The sequence below is a fragment of the Passer montanus genome, unplaced genomic scaffold (genome assembly GCF_014805655.1).
Source record: "Passer montanus isolate IOZ18808 unplaced genomic scaffold, ASM1480565v1 scaffold16, whole genome shotgun sequence".
Classification (NCBI taxonomy): Eukaryota; Metazoa; Chordata; class Aves; order Passeriformes; family Passeridae; genus Passer; species Passer montanus.
In genome coordinates this window covers 4,408,342-4,432,689 of record NW_024363160.1, presented here as the reverse complement: position 1 = coordinate 4,432,689, position 24,348 = coordinate 4,408,342, and positions in this window count along the sequence as shown.

The window sequence follows — 24,348 nt, the reverse complement described above, 5'->3', positions numbered from 1 at the left end:
CAGCAGTGTGCAGTGTCGAGATGCCACAGCAGGAAAACCCTGAGCTCCTGCCATGGCTGAGGATGACCAGGCTTTCCCGTGGCATGGGAGGAAGGAGCATGGGAGGGAAAAGTCCTGCATGTGCCCAGGCGTGTGGCAGTGTTAGCATTGTTTGCACTGGTCTTTTGTTTTTGTTTATTTTTTTACTTTTTTTTTTTTACACTTTTGTAAGTAATGATGCCAAAGAAAACATTTGTGAGGGCAAAAAAAAAGACAAAAGAGGTGTAAAGGCATACTGATTGATGCCCCAATTAACACCAACACTCCTCCAAATAGCCTAGTAGGATCCTCCACATCCAACACAACAGTGTTTAACATCTGGTAGCAACTTTTCAAGCAGCATAGCAACCTATGCTTGGATCTCACTAACACTGAGAGAAGATTTGGACATGGGCATTCCCAATCTAAATTAAGACAAGAGATAGTTTTACATCCTGGGTTTTTTTTTTGTTTGTTTGTTTGTTTTGTTTTTTGCTTTTTTTGTTTGTTTGTTTGTTTTTTCAGAAAGTGTCCTGCTATTTCTTCCTTGGAAAGAGCAAATTTAGTCGTTTTACAGAGTAAAATGCATTCAGCCCAGTGCTCAGGGTAGACAGAACACCAGGATTTTTTCACAACACTGCCCAGATTTCAAATGGCATTATTGGAACACTCATAACAATGCAGAGGTAAAGGACCTTGCAGTCCTTATCTACATGCTGGTTTAGGCCATTGTAGCTGTGCCAGTACAACTACCAGAATATTTTAATTCAGAAAATACCATTTAATCTTCTCATGCCAAAGCATTTTTGCTCAGACTTTCCCAGGAAATTTAGCATGATACAGGCATGTGGGATTTCAGACCAAAGAAAGATCTGGCAAACAGAAGAAAACTGAGTCTTTGAACAGATATGTTTACCTAATTTTAAATGAAGACAATGGTATTAACCATAATTTCCTAACCATATGAAAAAGACAGAGTATCATAATCCCTTGAAAACAAATACAAAACATTTGGAAAGATGGAAAAATTTATGCAGCAACACTATTTTTAAAGGAGATGTCCAAATAAAGACGTGTAACTTCAAACATACCAAGACCTATACCATATCCTAGATCATGAGATATTATTTCTGTTATGAACAATATTTGACATCTAGTGAAAGGACTGAAATTCCATTTCACATTAAAATAGAGCACAAACATAAGGAAGGAGCTATTATTATCCAGGTCTCCAGAGTAATATGAACAGTTAGAAATGATCCAATTAATCTACACAGGTATCACCATCTGAAGAGCATATCTACCAAAAACATTATGAGGGCACACCTCTATAGGGAACACTCATGAGCTTAGTAATGATCCCAGGTGAGTGATAAGAGAAAAAGATAATGTAGCTGCTTGATATTTCAACTAACACATTTCAGCCCCTCAGCTTCAGCTGTATCTGTGTTGGGAGAGGAAGGACATGCAGGGTTCTGTGTACAGATGTTCTGTGTATGTCACAGCAGATGGTGCTACCATGGCTTTGTTACTGTGATCTGCTGTGTTGAAATGGGGATTGCTATGGAGACCCAGAGCCATACAAGAAACACTCCTCACAATGTGTTCTCTTGTCTTTTATAGGAACGTTCAGCTGGTAGGATTCATTCAACATGTATATAATTAGTTGCATGTGCAGAAACTCAAAAGCAGGTATTTCTGACAGAATATGTCTATCAAAACTAAAATGAGTCATTAAAGAATGATAATTTTCTCAGTTTTCTGGTAATTTTTCAGGATTTTTGAATTTTGTGGGAAAGGAAAAGTCCAAGATTTCTATGAGGTGGAAAATGATGTGCAACTTTTTTCATTGATCTTTAAATGTTCTATTCAGTTCCACTTTATAAAACAATGAAAAAAACCAACATGAAACAGAATGTTTCTATTTTCTATAATTCTGTCTTGCTCTTAACCTGAAGCAGCAATCTGAATCTTTTTTCTTGACAATATAACACATTGAACCAGAATTAAAGAAAATTTGAAATACTTTGAAAAAATTGATTTTTGTACTTCATAGTATTATATTTACACTACTTTGTATTTCAAAGCATATGTCTACTATATATATATATATCTGCATCTAAACGATACATATTTTGATTAAAAAATTTGAAATTTTCATTCTCCATCTTTGATGATTATGAGAAGAAAGGTGATTTCTTTTTTTATCTCCTAGCCAGGAAGTGGCAGGTCTACCTTTAAGCCTGTGTGTTTGGTATTCAGTTGTGAATCAATTCACCCTTGGTTCCTTGGGTGGAACAAAAGATCCTCTGTGCCCATTCAGACCTCTGCAGTAGCAACTGAGAATGTCTGCTGGAACTGCACATAATTCATGGGTGGGAAAGCTCCCTTTGCCAGCCTGATAGATGAGAACTGCAAGGAGGGAATAGAAAAAACAAGAGCACCCATATCACCAACAGGACTTATGTGAGAGACACAGAGATAAGAGCCACTAACACAGAACAACCTCACACCTCACAATTTGATGGGTGTGTCATGCTCCCCAGTCAGTTCACTCACACAGGATCTAAATACTTGGACCAAATATTTCCAAGAGGTGAGTACTCAAATTCTGTGCACCTGCTTGAGGCCTCACTCCATGTGCATTGGAGCCAATACTCTGCAAGGCACCCCAGACCAGCCTTCATGTGCTCAGTGTGTGCTGCAGACCTTGGTTTGGCCAGCACAGAACTCCCTACCCTGAAAATAGAAAATGAAAAATGTGAATCCACTTGCTTTGTCACAGTTGTGATATAAATTGAAATTGCTACAAGCCAAGCACATTCTGAGCTGCAATTTCAGCACCTCACTTATCTCAAGCAAAATGTAGCACTGGCAGCTAAAAAACAAACATCTGCCAATTCAAATAGAATGCAGAAATAATGTTCTGAAACACAAACACTTTCTGACAGTTTAGGGAGTCTGGGCAGAGTTGGTAGTGACAAACACAGCTGGGTTGCCCAACGTCTACCATCATAAGATACTGTTTTAAGTAATTCATAAAACTTTGCCAACATTTAACTATTTGGGCTGAACTTTCCCAGACAAAGTATCTGTCTTGGGCTGATTTATTTTGAAAAATTTCATTAAAATGGTTCAATCATTTCCAAATAACTTAAAGAAAAGGGCAATATTACCTTCCTGCTACAACATAAATAAACTGTACAATAGCATTGCTGAGAAGTTCTAAGATACCTGAGCTTTGGAAAAGGAACTTCAGAACACACTCAGCATCCAGGTCATGCTTTTTGCTGACTCTGAAAATGCCCAGATCCATTTTGCCACAACAAAAACTTAAAAATTGTAGTTTGTGTTCTTTAGATGCTTGATCAAACCTAGGAGCTGAACTCTGTGAGATCTCATTTTCACAGAGTACAATCCCACCCTCATCCCCCTTCTCCAGCACAGCTGTGGCTGACTGCATGGGGAGGCAATTTCACCTACAACTGGAGCTCTGTTAACTCAGGGCATTGAGATCAAAGCCAACATTTTACAGTCAGTCTCAAGGTGGGCAGCCACAAAGTTTCTGTCCCACTGAGAGGTCTGCAACAAACTCACTGGTCTCAAATGAAAAAACATACGGGGCAGCTTCGAAGCAATGGAATCAGACCCAGTCCTAGCAGGTCTTTATGGAGAAAAGGCTACACAGACATTTGCAGGTGAAGTCAGTCACTTTACTTCTACATTATGTTAGCCAAACAGTTGCTGAGTACTGCACTAGCCCTGCTAAGGAATAGTGGTGGATTAGCAGTAATGTGCCTGAGCTTAACCCTGCTTTTCCTTAGGCCATAGACCCAGAAAGATGCTAATGTTAAAGCAGCCACATGGCTCTCAGGTCAGAGGTTGCTTGTATGTGTCCAGCTTGAAGCACGAATAGAGGAATTAAGGAATGCTTTCATATGTGTGTATATATGTTTCACAAAATCTCTCCACACACTGTACTTCAGGTGAGTGTGGAAGTGAATTGAACAGAGATTGGTAAGAATATTTGGTGACCTAAAAGTCTAAAGTCTTTAGCCAAACAGAAGTAGTTCAGATCAATTATACTACTTACTGAAGGGAACATTTTAGGTTGTTTTCATGGCAGCATTGAAGAAAATAATCTTTCCTTATTTGAAGGTTAATCTTGATTGAATGTTTTGCTCTCTCCTAAATGATTTGTGTTTGTCTTACTTGTGATATTCTTTTATTGAAGAATCAGTGCAATTCTGAGTTTCTTCAGTGGACAAAAATTCTTAAATTCAGTCATGATTTATTACATGTGGATAAGATCTGCCTGGATTAGGTTCTGAGATTTACTTTATTAGTTACGAATTAGACACTTCTTGGGGCTTCCTGCAAGTTTAAAAATTAATGGCTCTGAAATTGCTCTCCAGCTTTATTTTGAAAAAAGGTAGGTGACACCATTGAAATACCATCTTGCACAGTATGAGGGAAAGGTTTTAGTTTTGCGGCGCCTTCTCTCTGAAGATCATAAGGAGCTTCTCTAAGATCATCAAGTTCTCTTTCCAAATAGCCTATAAGGCACAAGAATGGGGTCTCTATTACCTTCTTACAAGGGTAATAATAATAAATCATAATATTCCTGAACTTCTTTGAAGATCCATGCAAAGCAATGAGGTCTTATCTCTTGGCTACCACTGCTATCACCACACTACTATTCATCCAAAAAACCTAAATCCAGTGATTTACAAGACAGGAAAAATGTGGATGTGTTGTGCACATCATAGCTTTGCTGTAAAGGTAGTTATCTAGTAAAAGTGTGAGATTGATTTGGCATGACACAACACAACAGGTAGTAATTATGTCAAATGGTATTAGATGGAAGAGGTCAAAGGTAAAATTTTGCTTCTGGAGTCTGTTTTTGTATTTAATTAATACCTGCTAGACAAGACAGGTGGGAGCTGCATGACTGTTCTGGTACAAACAAATAAATAGTTTTTGGAGACTGACAGTAGTCACATGTCCTGGGTGTGTTTGAAGGTGTTGTTTAGAGGCATCACTTGCTTAAGCATTCATTGACATAAGTAAATCATGTGCTGCAAGGGGTTGTGAGCCTCATTTACATAAGTTCATGTAATTCCAAAATTTTTGTTCTGATTGCTATTTTGGAGCTGCTGTTCTTAGGGAGAAGAATCAGAAGAGGGGGAAAATGGTAGAAAAAGTGAAGCTATGTGGCTCACAATAGAATGGAAGCTAGGCATAAGGGGACAAGGACACCTCTGTGTGCTAATTTTTCTCTAGTGAGCTGAGGAGCCAGAGTTGTGTATAAGGAATGGAAACTATTTGTAGGCCTTTCCAAAGAAAACCAATACAGGAGAGAAGACCCTCAGCTTGTTCCTTGGGTGGATCCTCTGCCAAATCCCACATTGATGTAAGCAGACTGAGAAAATGTGGATGCATTCTGCTGCTTAAAGAAGAGAAGAACTTTAGAGGACTTGGCTATAATACAGTCTCTGTACTGCAAATAACTGAGGAGAATGGGGTACACGCAGGATTTACATGAGCTGCTGGGATCAACAGCTACTGGGAAGCCTTTGCCAATGTCTTAAAAAGGAAACCTGATCATGGTGCAGAGGCACCACTTACTCTGTACTGCTTTGTGTTGAGCAGCCGGAGCCCAAGCCAAGTCTTTGAAAACAGAACCACAACCTTTGTAAAAATTCAATGTCAGCATTATAGAGAAAAGACCAAAGAATTTGCTTTGCAGAGTTTGTGCAAATCAGGACCCTATCATCTGAAAAGCAGCTTATCCCTGGAGGAGAAGACACCAAATAATTTGGTTTGTAGCCTAACATTCCCCTCCATTACTCTTTCTTTTGAGAGGTTGCATACAATTACTATTTCCTCCAAGGGGATCACAAGGTTTAGCACCTGCTTAGTCTACCCAGACATGACCACCAACACAGCCCACTGCTGCTGCTTCTGCTCCAAGTTACCTACCCAATACTCAGAACATTCTTCCAAGCTATGAACTGGCTTTCCCTCTATATAGGAGCATGATAAGAAAGTAATTACAGTTTTAAAAACAATGTTTTTCCCTAATATACTAAGGCAGACACATGGAATTTCATATTAGGAACGTACAATAAAGACTCTGTAAGGAGAAGTATTTGCCTTAAGTGCAGTATGTGTAGGATAACAAGTCATTCTGCTCATTCTGCACCCATCAATCCTATCAACATTTTGAGATCTTCTCCACTTTTCAAAAGACATTAAAATGTACTTTTATAATGTCTAATTTTGAAACAAGTTGAGATATGTGCTCATTTGAAACAGCTTCAGACTTCATCCAGTCATCAAAGTGCTGAAGCACATTTATAGTTCAATAGCTCCATGATAAGCACAGGTTTCAGTGCATTTGTGGAACAGATGCCTTATAACTTAAGTGTGGTACAAAGTTTAAAAATCTGTCTGATATGCAAGTAGTACAGATATATCAAAGAAAATTGCCATGAGTGTACCAGGTAAACATAAACTGGAAATTAAGATTTTATAGGTCTTGATTACAAAGTAAAAAGTGAAGTAGTTTCTTTAAAGTTAGGCAGAGTAAAGTCAAGAAAGAGCTTGTCAAGTTCCTAGTAGCTGATCCTTTTATTTTCCATAACTATGTAAGCAACAAAAAAACCCAAAAGAAAGAGAAAAGAAATATCCTGGCATATTTCTTCTGTGCAACAACAAATGTGTTCCATCCCACCGAACCCAAATTCACTGGTGAAGAATTGAGAAACTGAAGAAACCAGCAGAAATCAGAAATAGACTGCAGTGTTGTGTTAAACAGTTGCAGAAATTACTGAATGGGTGATTTATTTATGCAAAATTTAATATTTCATATGCTTATGAAACCATTTTATTTTACAGAAAGAAAACAAAACCAATTGTAATAAGAAAACTGTTTTGCATACAGAAAGCAAGTTCACATTAAAAAATTGCTGTATGTAAACTTAAATAAGGAACTTAAATACAATGTACTTTTATAGCTCATATGTAGCTCTTCAAATGCTGCATGCTAATTATTATATCAGTTTATGAGAATGCTAATTAGTATTAGTGAGAAAAAAGACAGAAGGTAAAACAGAATGTTTGAATATAGAAAATAAAAAGAAAGATAGTAAATTTTATCTAAGTAATATGCCAAGAGAATGATCACCATGTGAAAAGTTACCAATGAACATTCAATATTTTAGAATTTCCTACCTTTAATACATATAATTTCTGAATCCAACTGTAATTAAACTGCTTCATGTTACTTTCCCTTTCTTTCAGAAATGAAATAAGACAAAGGAAAAAAAAGACCAGTTAGGTTTGCAGAGCTTGTAAATCGCTTGAAAATCCAAGTAGAATTACTCAAAACCTCAACACAAATGTTACTGACTGAGAACTGTTAATGAAGTTATAAGAATATTAAGCAATCCATCATCTTCTTGTTTGTCCATATCCACAATATCCCTACATTTTCTTACCAGTTCCACTAAACTTTATCAAATAAATTACTTTTGCTTGCAAAAAAATATTTCAATACATAATTGTTACATTTTGTGTTTAATTTTTGTTTTCTGATTTTTTTTGTAGATACATATGAACTCAAATCTAGTTAATTATTATTTGGTTCTGAGAAAGTACAACTTCCATTACTAATTTCTAGCTTTTAACTGTCAAATTTGTAATTTTGGTGCAGTGGAGTCTAAATTTCAAAGCAAAGTCACAACAGAAAAAAAAAGTCATCCAGACATGGGAAAAATCAAAATTATAGCTTCTTGTAGCAAAGGAGATGACTTATTACAGCCTCTCACTGTGCAGCAGCAGCTAAAAGGATCCATGACAGAATATAGAAAGGCTGGGAATGATTTTTTTACTGATCCTTTTAATTTTAGCCACTGGGTAAGGATTTTCCAAAATGAATGCAGCCATTGTCAACTGGCCCATATATTTCTGGTTTGGGTTTTCTAAATTTGATTTTGGGAGATGTTAGTAAAGGCTGGGTAGAGAAGCAATGTTCAGAATGAAAACACAAAACTTTCAGGAGAACAATCTGCTCATATATAAGGCACACATATATAAGGACACGGTGGGTCCTTTCCCTAAGAGTAAAGGTACCATAAAAGAAACAAAACAAAGAAATTGTTATTCAGCTCCGAGAATGCCACCCACTAAGTCAAGCAAACAGCTCTCCCCAGCACCGATCTGCCCCCCTGACAATCTGGCCCTGTGTTAAAAGGATAACCTCAGTAAAAAATTCTAAACTCTATCCTCCACGGTGCATGAACATACACAAACCAGCTATTTACAGATGTTCCAGGAAGTCAGTAACAATGTCCTGAAAAGTTACGTTATAAGTCTCGCCAGGTGGAATTTCTAAAGAGCTGCTCGAACAAATTCTTGAGAGCAGTCAGAGCTAGTCTGCACCACCCAAGTGGCATCTGTAGTCACAAATCTGCTACATATTGCTGGTCAGGAGCCCTCTGCTAGAAAAACACATTTTCTTGCCATATCCATGTCCCTGCCAGGTTACTGTTCCACTTCTAGCACGCAGTCTGACTGGGGCAGTGCTGCCACATCTTGCTCAGTCACAAGTAGCTGTTTGTAACATTGACTAGTCTTAGGTCTGGGTCTGACCTTCATAATGCCCTGACTGTCTGATCTGCTTCCCTCACTCTGGCAACTGTAAAGCAGTTGATGCAGAAGACCCACTGTGTCTTCATTATCTCTCTGTTGGAGGTAGCAGTAAAGGATAACTCCTGGTCACATCAGTGTTACCTAGAAACAGACCTTGCAGAGGGCTAAATGGAGGAGGGGAAAAGCCTCACTCCTGTGTATCAAAGAAACTTTCAAAGCATATGACTGGATGGCAAAGGGACTCATAATTTAAAATAAATTTTGGCACAAACTCTTGAAACTTTTGTACTTCAGGGTTTCCATTAATATGATTCAAGCTTAGTAGAATTTTTTGAGAGACTTTTATAAGTACATTAGAAATTGGCCCAAACAATTTTGGGGAGAGGGTATAAGTTACAACTAGAAAAATTAGATTAACACAAGGTTGAAATTTAGCTTAAAAAGCTGGTCAGTCCTGACTTATATGGCATTTTACAAATGTGCATCTACATGAGCCTGCACAGCTTTGGGATAATATTGCTGAGCGAAATACCTATGCTCTACCAGTATCTCTGCAAATAACAGGAATCAATTCTAAATTTTTACAGAGACTCGCACATTTCTGTCCAATTTATAAACCTACTGAAGTGCTTGAATCGTCAATACATATTTTATACAAAAAAGTAGAGAACATTGAGTACAGGTATTGTTTCTTGTCCTCTTTTCCTCTCCAAATCCTGGAGGGTCTTCCACATTGGGTTTTATTGTGACATTCAATGGCAAAAATTAGGTAGAAGCAAGGCAGCAAGCCCTGGCAATATTGACTATTGATCCAGCTGTACAGAGTCAGATTACTTGGAAAACAACCCTTCAATTTTTCACTCCAGTGACGCTGCAGGGCAGTTGCTTTTAGGATCATTACCCTTGTCTGTAAAATAAAGGAATGTGAGAATGTGTTTGAGTAAATTCTGAACCCATTTGAACTTTGTGGGTTTGAAATTTAGTCCTAGAGAAAAATCACTGCCTTCCATGCACACATCACCTCTACAGCTAACCAGGGCATTCACACCAAGACTGTGGCTTAGCTGATCCATAAATCATCCATAAATCACAATAATGCTGTAATAACTGTGCTGAGAAATACCCACATGGCCAACACCTTACTGCATGAGAGTAGTTTTGAGAGGAAAATCCAGAAGGCACGTGTTGCCTTATTATACTAACAGGCAAAGAAGTTAATGTCACTGATGCACTAGCAAGGGATGGCAGAACCCTCTCTCTAGCAAGGCAGCTCTGCAGTGAAGAATGATGGCATTTACCCAGCACTGGACAGCAGGGGCTTTAAGCTTAGTACCAAAAATTGAACAGAAAGCAGACATAGGCCAGCTAGTGTTCAGCTTGTCCACACTCATGAGTTTTCCTTTCATTTTTATGCCTAACAATATTCTAAACAAGGAAGAGAAGTCTCATGTAAGAGTAAAAGGTTAAAGGTAAGAGGGGCCTTAATCCATGAAAACTGAAAGGCCCAAGTAGCCAGAGTGTGCAGTATTAATGCAACATGCATTAATGACAAGAATCATGAGCAAGAAAAGTTGTGGGACATTTTGACTGATCAAAGTCAGATGAGGAAGATTTTCTCCAAACATTTTTACTTTTTCCCCCCCTATCTAACTGCTGTTAACAGCCTTGGCAATGAAATCTGTCCTCTCCCCTTTCTCTTTAAAAGGTATAATGGGATGTGGCATTTTTTTCTGAGAATTATTGCCATCTCCAAAAACTCAATCTTCCATATCTCAGCAAACCAGATCACCCAAGCCTGGTTTTTACTGGATGTTTGATTTTAGGACTTTTTTTTTTAATTTGGAGAGGATATCAATGTGGAAAGGACACTCCTGCAATAGATACCCTAGAAATAGTAAAAAAAAAAAAGTATTATTAGATATATTGAAATAGAAAATAAATGGATAGAATGAGGCAATAGGAGTATATTGTAAAAAGAATCAACAGACAATAATAGAGATATCTCTTTTATACCAAAGTTTAGAAGGTTACTTGATGGAAATAAAATTTGGACAAGATCTCAGTCTCAGTAGACAGCAGGGTATGACTGAGATTGAGCTGGCTTAACTTCTGAAAGCTTCAGGAATGGAGAAAGTCCCTCTCAGACAGCAAAACAGCCCTTAAAATGAAAGAAGGAAAATACTTTAATTGTCTTCCCAGTCTCAGGTATACTGAGCACATGGAACGTCCTCAGAGGAAGGGAAGAGTGGCTCTCAAGATACAAACTCTGGCTCAAGGAATTGTTGTTTTAGACCAGTGACTGCTGGAAGGTGGAAAGTATGTCAGACAACGATCCCTCTGTGTTCACCCTTTCTGTTTTAGTCCTTCCCTAAGCATTTGCTATAACCACTCTCAGAGACAGATTACCAGACAATGCAGACCTTCAGTCTGACCCTGCACTGCACCTCTCAGCTTTTAAGACCTAAAAGCAATGCATGAAATAAACCCAAGCAGCAAGGATTTAAACACAAGTGGCCATAGTGTCTAGATATTTGGATCTATTAAGAAGTGTGTGATCAAAAGCCAAATCCCTGCTGAGGAACCAAAATTGATGAGATCAGCCCAGACATAGGGCTCTGATACAGCTCAGCTTTCACACTACAAGTTGTAAAGTAATTTATCACTGAAGAAACCCACATATTTGTATCACATTAGCAAAAATTTCCCATGAATAAAACAAAGGATTTTATTTTGTAACTTTTCTTCAACCTTAAGAAGTCTTAGAGTAGCCTCCGGTCCCCCATAAAATTAAGAACAAAGATTAATTTGCAATTTACGCAGTAATTTTTACAGTCAAGCATAACAAATAAGGTAACAGATTTTCCAGATGTCCAGAGCTCTGGAGCCACTATTACCAGGACTAGGCTGCCCTCTCTTGTACAGAAGGAAATCTGCACTTGGATGTAGTGTTTCAGAGTTAAAAATACCTGAGAGGTTACTGTGCTCTGTACAGGAGGAGGGGAGGTATAAAATGTCCGTTTTCAAATCAGTACTAATCAAATGAGATTATAGTGTTGTTATGTAAAGCTGATCTTGTCAGTATTTAACATATAAATTATATTTTCAGATTTAATTTCAGGCATTTCATCTCTGCAGGTTTACAAGACACCACACTGCAGACTGCACAGTTCATCTGCAAAGCAAACTTACCTTAAACAGAGAGGCTTAGAATGTGCCCCACTGTACTAAAGTGTTTTCACTCTAGAGTGAGACTGGAAGACGGAAACTTAACTTCCTCAGCTGTCCTTCCCTCAGTCTTTTCTAGCCCTGCCATACAACCCCACCAGCCATGACTCCTGTTAGAATCCTGCTGGATCCTAAGCCCTTCTTTGCTGCGCAAAGTAACAGGACACTCCATAAATTGAGGGATTTTCTCCTTTCTTCTGCAACATTTTCTTTTTACTTTCTGTACAATAACAATTCAGAAGAAAAAAAAAATCCACAACAAATATGTCTGTTTGGGTCATTAACCTTTTGAATTCTTCCAAAAAAAAAATGAAGTAAAAATTTAAAAATTGCTTTTTTTCTTTCTTGGGTCAGACAAGATTTTAATTTCTGTAGTGATTTCCTAGACTTTTTCTCTCTGTTCTTTAAATTTTGTCATATAGGTAAAATTCTTCCAACATGGTAGAAGACACTGTACAAACAGGGTATGCTAAGACTTTGCTTTTACTAGTAATTTATTTGTGAACTCACTTTATGTTGGAAAGGGTAAGTTCTTTGGGATCATTCTAACAGCTCTTCCTCTGTGTATATGATGTATATGACCGCTATGTCTTACATTTTCTTCTTGGTTAATTCATTATGAATAGTGTCCTGGCTATTGACCTAAGGTACTCCTACCATCCTTAATTTCATCCTAAAAGCTGATAGATTGACTGAAAGGGGTTTTTAGTATTGTCAAAAGTTAAAATGGCAGCTCCTTAGGTAGGAAGCAGCCAGAACAAGCCAGCATATCTCCTGTTCCAAAGACAGACTTAGTTCTGTGTTCTGAGATGAGAAATATGAGATGTATAAAGGAATCCACTATAGCACAAACACTCTGAATAATTCAGACAGGAATAGGGCATCCTGTATGGTTGGGTTTTGTTGCTGTGATGCCCAGCACAACTGACTGAGGCACAGGGGCAGGAGGTACAATACATGAGACATGGAATGTAGAATAGCAGAGCTACAGCACAGACAGTGAACTGAACCTTGACCTCACACCCCCAAAGGCCTGGCTAGTGTGGCTGTGGAAACTTGATGGGAACAAGCCTTTATCAGGCTACCTCCCACCTTGAACCATGGGAGCCAGAAAGGAATCACAGTTCCCTCCTCGGTCTTCTAAGGCAGAGAATGTAGTCTAAATCTAGACCTGCTTTGGGAAAATATGAACAAACCCAGCAAATACTGCAGTGACTTGAGCCTTCTCACTGGGAAAACAGTTCCCCACACACACAGCCCTTCATTCTCCTCCACAACAGCATCAATTAATGTTCTGTATGGCTAAGCATTTGCTTTAACCACACTGCTTGTAATTAGCAGTCTCTATTAATACTAGGCATCTGAGACCTGCAGAGTTTGAGTAAAAAGTGCCAGGGCTCAAGTGTTTATGAGCAGTTCACATACAGCAGGAAATTTCTTGTTTTTCTTGAACAGTTGCCCTGTCTGTACTTGCCAAAAACTGCATGGTGAATAGTCATTACCCAATTTAATAGAGATGTGGGCTAAAATTTCTGCTACCTGGTTTTACACATAGGCTGTGGTTAGAGGGGAAAATAGAGGTCTCATTGCTTATACGTCGGTGTGTAATTTAAGTAAAAGCAAGAAGTTTGAATAAGTCACTCTGTGTCTACCACCTTAAAGTAGGTTTTTCAATTCTTTGCAATGCCACGGATTAGTGATAGATGGGAACAAATCCCATATGTCGTACCATCATCAATTTTTTATGGCAATTCAAAAGCTAGTCTTAAAATTAATTTTGCCTTTCACATATACATTTAATTTTGATTATCAATATGGATTTTTGTTCTGATAGCTTCATTTTGCAATACAAGCCATTAAAACAGAGGAGCTTTGTCTCCACCCTTTCTTTGTGTTCTATATTTTAGAAATTTATTTCATACCTTCTTATTCTCTGCATTTATGGTAATTCTGAAGTGTTGGGTTTTATTTAAGATTAAAATGATTCTAATTAACTCCTTCCATAAATCAATTCCATCCATATCCTGTTTACCCCTATGCACTGCTCAGAGGACCACAGACAACTTATGAAACAGGCACTAACTGTACTAACAATTTGGTATCTCATTATGCTGCTCATTCCCTCACAGTTTCAAGTCTGTATTTTGAGTTTGCTAATAGATCTGTTCAGGAACTAGGCAAGTTAAACGAGCTCAATGCACAAGACTCAGAGCAAAATTTCCCAAAAAAAAAATGGAAGAGACTGAAAATTTCCTGAAGAGTGAGACAGTCTATCTCCAACTTCATTCGATGAAACTCAGCCCTGCATCAAGAGATCTCTCCACATGCTATAGATAAAGCCTATAAGGAAAAAGAGTTAGTTATAGGCTTTTTTGTTTTGATTTGGTTTTCTTTAGGTTACATCTGGATATTTGGAGTCCATTTTTGTTATTTTAAAATCTATTGTCCTTCATATACAAAAATCCAGGGACAGCTGTATTTCCCTCCAAGCTTCAACAATATCTATGTTCTTCAGTGTGCCCATAGATATTGAGATTTTTTTTTGTTTGTTTCTAGCAGCCAAGAGGAAATGAAAGGCATGGATTTATTAGAGCAGTAAGGACACACATTTGCCCCATTAATTACTATCACTTATATACATGCCATTCTTGTATTGGCAGTATAGAAATATTTCTTTTCTCTTTCAAAGAGCCCCAGCCAGAAACTGGCAGACACAGAAATCCATTTCAAGTTGGTATTGTTGACTTTTAGAGCAATTATAGCAAAGCCAGAAAACATGAAAAATATTTGCATATTAAAAGTGAAGAGCATTAGCTTTTTCCACAAAAGGGGAAGGGAAGTTCCGGGAAGGGAAGGAAGGAAGGAAGGAAGGGAGGAAGGAAGGAAGGAAGGAAGGGAGGAAGGAAGGAAGGAAGGAAGGGAGGAAGGAAGGAAGGAAGGAAGGGAGGAAGGAAGGAAGGAAGGAAGGGAGGAAGGAAGGAAGGAAGGAAGGGAGGAAGGAAGGAAGGAAGGAAGGGAGGAAGGAAGGAAGGAAGGAAGGGAGGAAGGAAGGAAGGAAGGAAGGGAGGAAGGAAGGAAGGAAGGAAGGGAGGAAGGAAGGAAGGAAGGAAGGGAGGAAGGAAGGAAGGAAGGAAGGGAGGAAGGAAGGAAGGAAGGAAGGGAGGAAGGAAGGAAGGAAGGAAGGGAGGAAGGAAGGAAGGAAGGAAGGGAGGAAGGAAGGAAGGAAGGAAGGGAGGAAGGAAGGAAGGAAGGAAGGGAGGAAGGAAGGAAGGAAGGAAGGAAAAAAATTGTAAAAACACTTCTTTTTATTGCTTAAAAAAAAAAGAGCAACAAATGGTAATATCTCTTTCCCACCCAAACAGGCATTAATTATCTTCCTAAGGCCAGATCCAAATCAAAGATTTGATGACCTTGAGGGCAACTGGTCACTGCTGCAGCTTCTCCTGAATTGTATGATACAGACCGGGATTTATATCTGCAGAAGAGAGACAGAGAAAGAGGTGGAAGATAGATCAGCATCAAATTTGTGTTTGTTATTCCTGGCAGACCACAGGGGGCTCTGGGGATCAGTGCCTGAGGGTAAGTGGGCTGAGGATTAGTAAAATAGCTGGGAAAGTAGAAGAGGACTTAGGTACTTCTTCCCCGCACCCTGGGAGCAGTAAAAATAAAAACATAATTTCAACCTCTGCTTTGCTCATTTCGAACAATTTTTCCCTACCACAATGTTCCTGGAGATCATATATAGGTAGGTGAAGAAGAAGCCTTACAAGAAAAAAAAGAAAAAAAACCCAAAAAAACAACAAATCAAGGTCCATGACTAAAAGATAAATCCAGGGATGGATTACTTCACAGTGATAGATTCTTGTTACACTGAGATGAGGCCCAGTTCTTCTCTGGAAGTTAGGCTTCAGTCAGACTACTCTTTTGGAAATGGGACTGGGCCTTTTATCTCATGCAGTCAGATGAGAGATGCTAACATGGTTTTTGTCAGTGCAAATTGTTTAAAGGTGAACAAAACTGCAGCAAAACTCAGACTTTATCCAACTACAGATTAGATAGATAGTATTTACTCATGAGCTTGGAGAGTGAAATTCATCTGCCCATTGAGATTTCCCTCTTCCCTGAGCTTAAACTAGTTTTAAAAGGAAAGATGATTCCAGATTTATTTTTTAAGAAATATTTTCAGCAGTTTTTTAAGATAACAGAGGTGAAACATCGAAAATTCAAGCAGACATATAATGAAATGCGACAATATATAGAAAATGTTATTGTTTAAGCTTAGAAACAGTCTAAGGCCCAGATATTTGGCTGCAACAACTTTTTTCTTCAGATACAACAGCAAATATTTTCCATCTTAACTTCACCGTGGGGTACAAGAATCTGGCACATTCTGCTCTCTGAAGACACTATAAGAATTAAAGATCACTGAAATTTCTAGCAAAGACAATATGGATAAAATCACATCCTCCTCCCTGATGGTGGATTTTGATGCACATTAGCAGGTGTTCTGAGAATCCTAAATTGTCATAACAATAATTCATCAAATGAATTGAAGGCTCAGGTATCAGAATAGTACTACAGGCACAACAGAAAAAAACCAAATCCTTTGCCTTTGAATTTCTGTAACTCATAGTCTTTTGTTCTTAAAGTTACTTCATAAGATGGTAGAAGCTGTAGGAAAATAAATCTAGTTGTCTGGCTATGGATTAAGACCTGGAATGTGAAAACAAACAAAGTTTTTTTATGCCTTTGAACATTTGAAAAAACAAATTCTCACAGATACCAATCTCTGGATAGCTGAACACTTTATCGACCTTTATTTTATTTTATTTTATTTTTGTTCTTACTTCTGTGTAATATATATGTAAAATATTCTTTCATATATTTCAAATAAAGGGATAAAATGTTTGGATATATACCTTATTTGGAAAAAAATAGAAAATATAACTTAGTATATTATTATGTTTTACCAAGTCTGTGGGCCAGATAAAAAGGATGAAAACTGTACTGGTTCAAACTGGCAATTGACTGCAATGTATTGAAATAGAACATTTTACAGTGGGATTCAGTGTGTTTTGCTGATATATGCAGACACTCATAATTTCTAACCCCAGCATTTTGAGTACATATTTTGAAAATGTGTTGCTTTGATTAGGAAATTTTCTTAAAGTTTATTTTAAGAATTTTTATCTGGGTTTGTTGGGTTTTTTTCTTCCTCCTGCATGATGGGCAGTATCAGCCTATATTTTAAAACTCTAAACAAGGTGATCTTGATTAAGAGTCAAAAATTTAGCAAGTTGTGGTGTGCAGGGGTATAAAACTGTTACTGGAATGAATCCAGGCAGAAAAACATTACATCAAACTATCAAGTGGGAACTGAGTTTCATGATTTAGTCTAACTGAGCAAAGTTGCTTTTTTTACCTTAGGTTTTATAAAATGACAAAATACGAACATTGAATGTTCAGAATTAGCCCCTTACAAAGAGTGCATTATAATCCCTTTCTTTGCTTGAAGTTTTCCAAACTTAATGAAATAAGTACAAATGATTCCTTGGGCAATTTACTTGAATCTCCAGTTAAATTTCACATGCTAGTTGTACCATTTTTTTCCCTACACAACCTAAATGCATCCTCCTGAAAGATAATTTTTTTTTTCCCCATCACAAATTCAATCTCCTCAGAAAAATGCCATCCCATTAAGTGCCCTTTGACATAAATGGTGAACTGCTGGACATAAAGGATTGCTCTAGCTTCAAATGAATGTGAAAAAAAAGTTATTATGCTTAAAAAGGTCAGACAAATGCATAATGACTCTAGTATGGTTTGATTTGAGCGCGTTTGTCTACATGTGCTCATGCAGGCCCATATGCCTGGCACATCAGCTATGTGGAGTTGCTGGCAGGCAGTTTCACTGAGTGTCACCCTTTGGCTCTAAGGAGAAGCTTGTTAATGCATCCTTTCCTCTCATTGCTGCAGCAATCCAGAGGGAAGCTGGATCTCACACCTCCTCTGAGGCTCTGGGATGTCCAGCTCTCAGTAAGCAGGCAAGTATTATTCTCTACCATCTGAGTCAGGTCCCTTCGTGCTGCCCCATTTTGGGGGTGTTGAGCTAAGCAGTATCACTGCTTCAGATCTGCAAGGCCATTTATTTAAATATAGGCTCCAAAATATATGCTTGTATTAGGGAGGAACTATGATAAGTCATTAAAAGTAGGTCTGGAGGGCTTCAGTTTCTCTGCAAATGATCTTAGCTGCTATACCTAAAATTAGAAGGTGTGCACATTCCCTATCATTTTAAAAGTGAATATATTGCTTGGTGTCACTTTTTACTGGAAATGGGTAAACCACATGGTAAATTTAGAATTTGCTGTTTCAAGGATTTTTTTTTTCAAAGAAGCATAAAAATTTTAGTGACAAATTTTGGGTTTTTTTAAAATTCCTACTGACTTGACTGGGAAATACATAATCTGAAGTGCAAAGGGCTTCTGAAATATTCTGTAAAATAATTTCTTGTAATTGTTTCATCACTTTGGTTATGCACTGCTACAGGCTTATGTTCTGAAATCTACTTGGTCCAAGACACTTTCAGCAGTCACAGTTTTAGGATGATCTACTCTTGAAGAACTCAGCTGAGGTCCCACAATTTATATTTTGAATGTGACATGTGAAGATTTTCTTGGCCTTTTCTTGCTTTCTTGGATTAAAGCTGAAAAGAATTAAACTGAAAGATTCAAATGAGCATTTAATCCTACAGCAGGATTTATTAGAGTGGCAGAAGGATTGCTTCAAGCAAACTTAAATACTAACATATGTAAACAATCACTGCTGTGCTTAGCTGATGTCCTAAATTATAAAAATTTACTCTGGAACAAAATGTGCTTTTACCCTAAGGTCCATTGTGTATGACGACATAGAACGGAGATGGAGAGACTGGAACTGGGAGGAACTGTGTGTCAGAGATGTGGGACTCTGCAGTGATACACTGATTTGGAAGCAGTGTTCTCCATCCCTTCCCAAGGTGAAGCTTTGCCTCTTTGTTCTATCCCCAACAGACCACCTAAGAAAAATGGAAAGAAAAAAGTTCCACATTTTCTCAGACACCTAAGTTATCAGCAAACCAAGGTGAACAAGATGTAAGGAGGCAGATGAGAGAAGAGAGTTTTGTACATCCCAATTCACGTTCCCAACAGGGCAACCCAGCTTTTCAGCTCTTTCATAGACTAGACAAACAAAGCAGGAGGCCTAGAGTGTCCTACCACCATCTCTTTACAGTCTGCTGCAATCTGAGACTGTCAAGATCTTTAGTCCAAATCTATTGCCTCTAGATAAAACCTGAAACTCTGTCTGGACAAATTTCCCATGTTTGGAAGAATGTTTTCAGCAAGGAAAAAATCTATCCTCTGTGACAAGATGAAAGGAGCTTGCTAATGAAGCTGTTCTGCTTCATTCTTGGGGAACTAGTGTCAGAAAATCATAAGAAAAATGAAAACAAATCAGAGAGGCAGTCATCACATCTCATCTGTATTTTATCTGTGCTCTCAGTGTGCAAGGAACATTAGGGCACAATTCAAATTGTAAGGGTTTATTCTTTTGTCCAGTAATAACCCTTCACCATCAGGGATACATTCTTAACAGGATAGAGATTGATTTCAAGCAATTCAATGCAATATCAGGCTAAGATGAGTGATGAATCAGCCCTCCTTAATGATGCTTAGTTGTTAAAATTTTAAAGAATTATAGGTTAAGGAGGTAGAAGTTCTTTTCTTCAGGAACTGAAAAAAAAATTGATGTACTAAACTAATCTTTTTTTTTTTCCACACCAGTAATTTTTTTCATGCTGGATCACTGCTCCTAACATAAACTAGAAGAACAGAAAGAGATAAAATCTGAGTGTGCTAAATTCTTAGAATGAGTCTTATCCCACTGATGTCAACATTTTCATCCAAGTCAGTATTTCATTACTACATTTTCCAGTTAATATGTATTTTAGCTTATCAGCTGAGAGTCAGAGTGAATAGGTGAAGGTACAAGAAGACAGTTCAAATTTCTGGAATGGTTGCTTAATAAAAAAGAACACAGGGACACAGTAAATCTAAGTATCCTCATAGTGCCATTTCTGGTATTCCTGCTGGGTGGTACTGATAGTAGTAGATTTTCTAACTGCAGTCAGTAGTTCTCTGTTGAATCAGTCTATGGATAGAGGAGGAAAAACCCTTCTGCATTTTTTCTTTATCTGACACAGATCTCGTCCTCTTTTTTCAGGCTGCATCCCTTGTTCTGTGATTGGAGAGATAAGACTGAAGCCTCTACCTAATATAATCAGATGTGAGATAGGTTAAGTTGTAATAGGAAAATGTTTTATTTCTCTAATTCCTGTGCAAGGGTGAGGAGCTGTCAGACCAGATAAGAAGCAATGGGACAAAGTTTATTTCTTTCATTCCTGTGTTTGAGGCAATAAAGGGGAAAAATATGAAGTGTCTTGAACATCTGCAATTCTACTCATTGCTGGAAAGTTGCCAGCTTCTTGTCTTTGGGAATGTAGGAGGTTTGCTCCTATTGCCTCAGCATACAGCAGAAAACAGCTTTGGTGCACAGGGCAAGACTGAGTTTGACTCCTGTCCCTCTCACCCCAGGCACATTCCCTGCATTATTACTATTGCCCTGTCACCACTGTTGTCCTGGCCCCAGCTTTTGAGAGCTCACTTCAAGAAGTTATTTCTTACTGGATGTTTTGAATGTCTGAAATCAGGTCAGCCTCACTTTTCCTCGCTCATTGATTTGGGTATAAACCCAGTATTCAGTAATGAATCCATAATGCTGTGTTTATTTCATTAAAAAGTTCCAAAGGTTCATTAAAAGCTCCAAAGTGGTAGATTTAAGTAGGCCTCTTGTACTGGAGCCACAGGAAATCTCTTTCTCTCTTATCTAAAGCAAAAAAATGAAGGAGAGATGAACTAAAAGGACCACTCAGTCTATGAAAACAGTACAGATTGTCATACTAAGATTGTGTTTCTATAATCAGGTATTTGTTACTTTCTAATTATCTAAATAGAGGCATACTAACAAAATATTGTCATTCCTTTACTTATTTTTATTTAGTAATAGAAGTTCTGAATGTTTTTTGGAGCCCAAGGCATATCTGAACACCATCAGGCAAGTACAGCACAGAGAAATGAAAAGTTCAATATTATTTCATAGCCCAGCAAATGAGAACACTCCCTGTCTCCCATTCTGACCACAAGATGTAGCTGTCCCTTTCCATACTGACCCTTTCATTCAGGATTACAGGCTGTCATTACTTACCAAACAAAACAGCCAATGTAAATAGGCAATGCCTCAGGGGACCCTCTGCTGGAAAAATACACCAAGAGCAGGTTGTAGGGTGTCCCCAGGGTCCTTCACCACAAGATGTCTCAGCCCTGATGGGGGAAACACAAAATCTGCTGGGGCAAGGCCAAGAGCAGGTTGTAGGGTGTCCCCAGGGTCCTTCACCACAAGATGTCTCAGCCCTGATACAAAATCTGTAAATACAAAATACAAAATCTGCTGGGGCAAGAACTGTTCTATGGCTATAAAGTGGTCAGGAGTGAGCCATGCTGAGCTGAGCAGGCCTGTAGGTGCAGGCTGGACCCTGCATCCTGAGAGGCTCCTCTGCCTCCCATCTTCTTTTAATACTTTTATTTTCTTTCTTTCTGGGTAAGGCACAGTTGGTGCCATGCTACATGGAACCATGCATACATCACTTTTGCGCCTGCTTTCTCTTCCTGTGTTTCTTCTTGGCCACATTGGCAGGCAATCGGGGTGCTGGGGACATTCAGGGATTTTCCACTGGAGCTGTGGGCCCCCACAGGAGGCTCCTTAGGCCTCACCATCCATGGGTTTATTGAAGGAGCCATAGGAGCCAAGGGCCCTAACACCATTCCAGCACCACTCCTAATGCTGATCGTCACATCATTCATTCCTAATGCTCTGAGCAATTACCAACCATACGAAGCTCCACAAGGGAAAGTTGTGGATTCTGCACCTGGGGTGCAGCAACCCTGGATGTAGGGACAGACTGGGGAATGAGGCTGGAAAGCAGCAACGTGGAAAAGGACCTGGGGGTCCTGGTCAATGGCAAGTTGACTCTGAGTCAGCAGTGCCCTGGCAGCCAGGAGGGCCAAGCCTGTCCTGGGGGCATCAGGCACAGCATGGCCAGCCAGGCAAGGGAGGGGATTGTCCTGCTCTGCTCTGCACTGGGGCGGCCTCACCTCGAGTGCTGGGGGCAGTTTTGGGCTCCTCAATATGAAAAAGACATTGAACTGTCACAGAGTGTCCAAAGGAGGGCAATGAGGATGCTGAAGAGCCTCGAGAGGAAGCCGTATGAGGAACGGCTGAGGTTACTCGGTCTGTTCAGCCTGGAGGAGCCTGAGGGGAGACCTCACTGCAGTTACAATTCTCTCGTGAGGGGAAGAGGAGGGGCAGGCAGCGATCTCTCCTCTGTGGTGCCCAGTGACAGGACGCGGGGGAATGGCCTGAGGCTGCGTCAGGGGAGGTTTAGGTTGGACATTAGGAAAAGGTTCTTCACCCAGAGCGCCACCGGGAGGCGCCCGTGCCCCGCCTGCGGGGCCGATCCCGCCTTTCCCGGCGGTTCCCGGCGGGCGGGCCTGGCTCCGCCGCCGGCGCAGCAGGAGCAAGGGGGCGGCAGCGGCGCGGGCAGCGCCTCTGTCACGGCCCGGGAGGCAGCGGAGCCCAGGGGACGAGGCGGCATTCTCGGACGCTTCAGAACAGGACGGGTGCTGCCCAGTGCCAAGACAAGAGGTGCCCGCTCTGCATCAGGTGCAGAGGACTCCTAGTGTTTGATGCTGATACTCCTTTGTCAAATAAAGCGCAGCAGGAGCAAGGGGGCGGCAGCGGCGCGGGCAGCGCCTCTGTCACGGCCCGGGAGGCAGCGGAGCCCAGGGGACGAGGCGGCATTCTCGGACGCTTCAGAACAGGACGGGTGCTGCCCAGTGCCAAGACAAGAGGTGCCCGCTCTGCATCAGGTGCAGAGGACTCCTAGTGTTTGATGCTGATACTCCTTTATCAAATAAAGTAATGCTTAGGAGTGAGTGAACAAGCTCACAAGGTGACAGTTGGACTTGGTGATATTAAAGGTCTTTTCCAACCTTCATTATTCTATCATTCTACTAGTGTTTGATGCTGATACTCCTTTGTCAAATAAAGTGCTTAGGAGTGAGTGAACAAGCTCACAAGCTGACAGTTGGACTTAGTGATATTAAAAGTCTTTTCCAACCTTCATTCTATCATTCTGTGGTTCTAAGCTGGCATAACTAGATAACCTCCTCCTAGTCCTTTCTATAGGTGTATTTAAATATTTTTTAAGTGATGAGTGTGTTCATCCAACTGCGAGATTTTTCCAAATCCATCATAGCCCTTTCAGCTGTATCTGCAGCCTCTTCACAAATCAGTTTTTCTCTTTGTTTCACCTGAATTTTTTTCCTCTTGCTCATGTCTCCCAGCCAGCTGCCAGTTCTCCAGGAGTCATCTCGGAAAAGAGCCAGGCACATGTCTCGATGACAGAGAGGAAACACTTGTGCCAGCCAGAGATGCTGAGGGCCACCTGGGACCGTCTCTCCATCCTCATTCAGAGGCACGCTTCTGTGTGATTACCAGGGTTTGGGAAATTGTCCTTCTGTGTCTGTAGGTAAACAAAGTGGCTGATGTCAGAAAAATTCTGTAAATCATAATTTGTCTATTTTGTCTTAAACGTTGAAGAAAAAAGAGCTTTTTTTGGCTTTACAATAACAACAAGGTAAAGACATATCTAAGGAGTGAAAAAAATAAAAGGGTTTATTTAATATTTATTACTTGAGACACACACTGAAAACCTGGAAGAGGAAATAGGGATTGTTATATTGCTTTGATACCTCATGTACATTTTACTGTGAAACTAAAACACAGAAAAAAATGACCCACTGTCTTTCAATCCACTGCTAGACTTGCCACTGTCTTGCACACCAGGCATATATTACAAGGGAGATGGACATGAAACTGAACTGAAGTCACCTGCCTAGCTTGCTCAGGGAAGTGGTGGAATCACCATTTCTGGAAGTCTTCGGAAAACATATAGATGTGGCACTTGGGGATACATTTTAGTAGTGAACATGGCAGTGGCTGGTTAGTGGCTGCACTCAATGTTCTTAGAGAAATTTACAATCCTAAGGATTCTATTCAGCTTCCGCAGTAGGATCTACAGTGTAATGTCAGGATTTTCATTCATTTTGCTCCAATGTTTGGTAACATCCTGCTCGGATGTAAGACTTCTTGGTGATAGATACATAAGAATGAAGAGATGCGTGGTCTTCTCTGCCCAGAAGAATCTAAAACAGAGAAAAATCAAACCCAAATATAAAACACAGGAGGTTCTTTGAACTGGAGACTTCACTTAGAATACAAAGGTTATGTCTA